Genomic DNA, 5,768 nt, shown 5'->3' with positions numbered 1-5,768 from the left:
TGGAAGCACTCCATGTCTGGGAGGTAACTATTAAATTATGAAATGGTCTCCTCAGGGAAATTGTGAAAGTCATCATCCAAAATATTAAAAATTAAGTCAGATAAAACATTAGCTAGGCCTAATGTGGGAATTGATTCTGTTCTGGTTTGGGGGAGCCAGGCTGGGAGGCTTGTGGGGACTTCTCTATTATTTATTTTAAAGATTCTGCCAAAAAGCAGAAGTTAGACAGCATAAGGGACATGGTCATCTTTAGAGTTCTAACAGAAATAATGTACTCTTAGGGGTCAGAGGTAGGCTTTTGGTCCTGTTTTTATTGTGAAGGTGCCTCATGAGTTCACAGAAAATGGAATTAAAAATTAATTTTAGTGCAAAAATAAACAAAATCCACACATGTAAGGAATGTTCAGAAAGTTAGAGAAAATGTATACTAAGAAAATCTATGTAAGATTTCAAATTTTTTGTACAAAAATGAACTTATTCTTTAATTTTATTTTCCACAAATTTTTGGAAGTCTTTTCATATGCATGTATATGTCTGTGTATGTATATATAAAGATTTAGGATTTTTTTTGAAAGAGTGGCACAACAATAGAGATTGCATCCGCAGAGTCACTCCCAGCATGACCACAGCAGCCAGGGAGTCGCCAATGCGGAGCATCCCTTGCTGCTTTTCCAGGCTATTAGCAGGGAACAGAAGTGGAGCATCCAGGTCTCAAACCAGCACTGCCCTGTGGGATGCGCCTGTGTCAGGAGCAACAATTCACCTGGCTCCTCGTTTTGGATTGACTCAGCTCCAGCTGTTGTGGTCACTTGGATAGTGAATCATTGGATGGAAGGTCTTCCTCTCTGTCTCTCCTCCTCTCTGTATATGTGAGTTTGCAATAAAGATAAGTAAATCTTAAGGGAAAAAAATTATATATAAAGTAAATTTACAGAGAGAAAAGAAGAGACAAAGAGAGAAATCTTCTACCCACTGTTCACTCCTGGAGCTTGGCCAGTCTGAAGCCAGGAACCAGCAACTTCTTCCAGGTCTTCCATGTGGGTATAGGAGACCATCTTTAGCTGCTTTCCTAATTATATTGGCAGGGAACTGTTGAAAGTGGAGCATCCGGGACTCAAACCAGCATCCATATGGAATGCTTGTACCACAAGCGTGAGGCTTACCATATTATGCGTTGGCACCAGACCTTTCTGCCAAAAGAGAGAGAGAGGCGGGGGGGAGAAAGAGAGAGAGAAAATTAAGTTACTGCTGAACCATCTCACCCTTGTTTCTCCAATGAAATGTTTCATGTTCAGGCCATGAAGAACCTCCAAGTCACCACATTTAAAGGGAATTTTTTGGGTATTTGGTGCCATAGTCAAAACATTTATTGACATGTTTGTATCCCATATCAGAGCGCAGACACTCAAGTCCTTACTCCAGTTTGAAACCAGCTTCCTGCTAATGTCTACCCTGGGAGGCAGCAGATGGGGGCTCCAGTGCTTGGACTTCCGCCACCTGCTTGGAACACCAGGATAGAATTCCTGACTCCTGGCTTTAGTCTGGCCCAGGCCTGATTTTTGTGGCCATTTGGGGAGTGAACCCGTAGACTCTTTCTTGTTCTCTGCCCCCCCCCCACCGACCCCCGCCTTTCATGTAAATAAGGTAAATCCTTTTTTTAAAAGATTTATTTTTATTTTTATAACAAAGTCCGATATACATAGAGGAGGAGAGACACACAGGAAGATCTTCTGTCTGATGATTCACTCCCCAAGTGAGCTGCAACGGCTGGTGCTGCGCCCATCCAAAGCCAGGAGCCAGGAACCTCTTCCAGGTCTCCCACGTGGGTGCAGGGTCCCAAGGCTTTGGGCCGTCCTCGACTGCTTTCCCAGGCCACAAGCAGGGAGCTGGATGGGAAGTGGAGCTGCCGGGATTAGAACCGGCACCCATATGGAATCCTGGCGCGTTCAAGGTGAGGACTTTAGCTGCTAGGCCACGCCACCGGGCCCAATAAATCCTTTTTTAAAAGACAGCAATGAGAGGGATTGAAGGTGATGCAAATATTAAGCCTGAACTGCATTTTGAGAAGTTGAGCTCCAAACTGGAAGGCAGCAAGAGAGGAGGCATTGAAGTTCAGTGGGGGCTTTCCCACCTTTGCCTCACTCAGCCTTGTAGTGATGGGAGAGCCCTGGCTGGTGGAGAGGCTGGTAGGTAGACTTTGGGTTGAAGAGAGACCCTAAAGAGCTGGGAGAATTGGGAATATAGGAATGCGGAATAGGAAGGAATAGGATGCAGTCGTGGGAAGGTGCACCTGTGAGAAGAGGAGGCCCAGGCGTCTTGGGCAGGTGCAGGCAGAATGAGATGTTCAGGAAAGTGAGTCAAGGCATGTTAACCCCAGTCCATTTCCATGGGAAATAGGAAATACAGTCCTGGCAGACTGAGGCATGCACTGGAGATTGGCAGTGCTCAAGATCAAGCATTCAAGGACAGTGGAGAAGACTGGACCACAGGAAGATGAGGACAGGATCTGTGTTCATGGACAAACTTGTTTACAGCTCAGAGATCACAGGTATAGCAATGCTAGATCTGCACGCAGCCTGAGAAACACGTCAGTGTTTATATGTGGATTGTGTTCTTGGTGACACGGGTCTTCTTGTTTGCATTTCTGGAAAGCATAAAACTAAGGCATCTATTTGGAGTCATCTGGAATACCACCTTTCATTCTTTCACTCTTAAATACTAAATCCTGACTTGTGCCAGTCTTTGTCCTCAGTCCTGGCAGGAGATCAGCTCTGAACAAAGCAGATGGAAGCCCTGAGTCACCTGTGTCTTCAACCACACAGACCGTGACAGGAATGGAACCTTAGAAGGACCCTGGGGTGGAAGTGGAAGACCACTCCTTCTGAGGAGCTCACTTTCCAGTGCCAGGTTGGATAGACAAGCACATAAATAAATCTGTGGTCATTTCCCATTTTTTTTTTAAAGTAACCTTTGTAGGAGACAAAAAAGCCAATGAAGAAGTAGAACTGAACTCAGGTGGTGGACAGGAGCGGAGGCTGCAGGAGACCTTGCAGCCAGGAAAGCCTTGCTGAGAGGGAGATAACATGGGAGCTGAGAAAGGGCTCTGCGGGAAGTGCCAGGGAATGCCAATTGGCAGAAGGAGTGGCGGTGCTAGGACAGTAGAGATCAGGAGGGCAGCAGCTAGGTTAGGGTCAGTGGTGTGAGACCTGTCAAATCCTGGGAAGGAGCTGGAGTGTTGTTCTGAGTGTGATGGGAAGAGCCTGGCGCGATGGCTTCATTGGCTAATCCTCCACATCCAAGCACAGGATCCTATATGGGCTCTGGTTTGTGTCCCGGCTGCTCCACTTCCCATCCAGCTCCCTGCTTGTGGCCTGGGAAAGCAACAGTAGACGGCCCAAACCTCCAGTTGCTGCACCTGCATGGGAGACCTGGAAGAAGCTCCTGGCTCCTGGCTCCTGGCTCCTGGTTTTGAACTGGCTCAGCCCCAGCACTGTGGTCACTCAGGGAATGAACCAGCAGATGGAAGCTCTTTCTCTCTGTCATGCCTTCTCTCAGTAAATCTACCTTCCCAATAAAAATTTATAAATCTTTAAAAAGTTGTGATGGGAAGCTTCTGATGGTTCTAAGAAAGTGTTGAGATTCACAGATTTAAAGAGTCACTGTAGCTATTTTGTAGAGAATGGACTGGAGGTGGAGAATATCAGTGCACTTAAGGAGCTGTTGAATAAATAATCCAAGTGGGAAGATGGCAGCTAAGACTTGGGCATGAAGAGGAAATGGTGAGAGCCAACAGGACTTGGTGTTAAATTAGTCATTGGAGAAGAAACGTAATGAAAAGTGGAAATGCCAAACTGCTTCTGAGTTTTCAGGTTGAGCAAATGGGTGAGAATCATCTGCTATAAGGAAAACCATCAGAGCAAGAACAGACATCGGATGAAACTCTGAGAATCTACATTGCATGTGTTGGTCTGAAGTCCTATTCCACATGAATGTATGAGGGTGGAGTCGCAAGGAGAGGTCTGAGCTAGAAATGTGGGAATCTCTGCATAGAGACAATACTTTAAGCCTCAAGCTACAAGAGATCATGCTAGTCAGAGAATAGAAGGAACAGAGTTCTACTGTATGCGGAACAGAGACTGGCTGGAGTGGGAGGAACTAGCGAAGATGAACAAAGAAAGAAGAAAAATAGGAGATATCACTTTCAAGACTCAGAGAATTATGTAGAGAGAGCAAACTCTTAAGAGAAAATGCAAAAGGCATCTTTTTAAAAAATATTTATTCTTGGAAAGTCAAATTTATATAGAGAAAGAGAGACAAAGATCCTGCATTTCTGGTTCACTCCCTAAGTGACTGCAGCAGCCAGAGCTGAGCCAATCTGAAGCCAGGCGCCTCTTCCTGGTCTCCCACGCAGGTGCGGCGTCCCAAGGCTTTGGGCCATCCCCTACTGGTTTCCCAGGCCACAGGCAGGGAGCTGGATGGGAAGTGGAGCAGCCAGGATATGAACTGCCACCCATATAGGATTCCAGCACATGCAAGGAAAGGACTTTAGCCACTAGGCTGCTGCACCATGCCCAAAAGGAACCATTTGTTTGCCATGTGGAGGTTATTGTAAAATAAAAAAATTTCAGGGACTGCCATTGTGGAACATTTGATTAAGCCAGCACTTTTGGTTCCTGGAGCACTGGTTCGAGTCCTCCCTGCTAATGGATCTGGGCAGGTAGCACACGATGGCCTACGTGCTTGGACTCCTGCCACCCGGAGACTCGGATGGAGATCCTGGCCCAACCCTGGCTCTTACGGCCATTTGGAGAGGGAAGTAGCGGATGAAAGATCTTTCTTCCCTGTCTCTCCTCCCTCTCCCTTGTATGTGCCTTTGAGTGAGCATGGGTGTTCCTTTCTTTCTCTACCTTTCAAGTAATCAAGAAACATAATTTCAGTGGACTGATAGAGAGATGAGATAGGTTTTTTTCCCCTCAACTCATATTTGTTTAGCTGGGACACTTGTAACAAGAGAGATTAACGGGAGGAAAACAAAGAATTTAACAATATGTGGAATACATGTCACATGGGAAGAACTTCAATGAAAACTAACTAAAGACATGAGTGAGTATATGGCTCATATAGTATCATTAATGAAGAAAAAGGTAAAACTGTGAAGTAAATTTTTACAGAAACAATAGAACTAATGAAATAGTTCCAGATGTTGATGGTCAGGGAAAAGAGAGTATGGGAATACATAAAAAAAAAAAATTCCAGGAGGAGAATTTGCTGTAGATCCTTCTAGTGCCAACTCTGGGCTGATAATAGTCTAGAATCATCTCCAGTCAATGAGGATTTATATCCTATCTTGAGACAGAAAAGGCAGTGAATAGACAGCTTTTCCTGTATGCTTAACTGCCTTCAACTCAAGAATATTTTTTATGCCAAAAGGCATATATGGGGAATGACATATATTGGGTTTTTTTTAAAGGCCAATTTGGAGCTGAGTTAAGAAGCAATTTGGAATTGAGGAAGCAGAAATATTCCATATAAACATCTCATTGAAATGATCTGCATTTAAGGAGTCCTTAGCAGCAAACGGGGAAGAAGGACATATGTAATCAAGAGAGGCTTTCTTTTTTTTTTTTTAAGATATATGATGGTAACATATACATAATATAAAGTTTTCCATCCTGTTTTAAGCACTCAATCTAGTGGTATTAAAATACATTCATAATATTGTGCAATTGTCACCACTATTTCCATAATTCATCATCTTTTAAAACTCA

This window comes from Ochotona princeps, chromosome 6 (genome assembly GCF_030435755.1).
Source record: "Ochotona princeps isolate mOchPri1 chromosome 6, mOchPri1.hap1, whole genome shotgun sequence".
NCBI classification, from domain to species: Eukaryota; Metazoa; Chordata; class Mammalia; order Lagomorpha; family Ochotonidae; genus Ochotona; species Ochotona princeps.
This window is presented reverse-complemented; position numbering follows the sequence as displayed.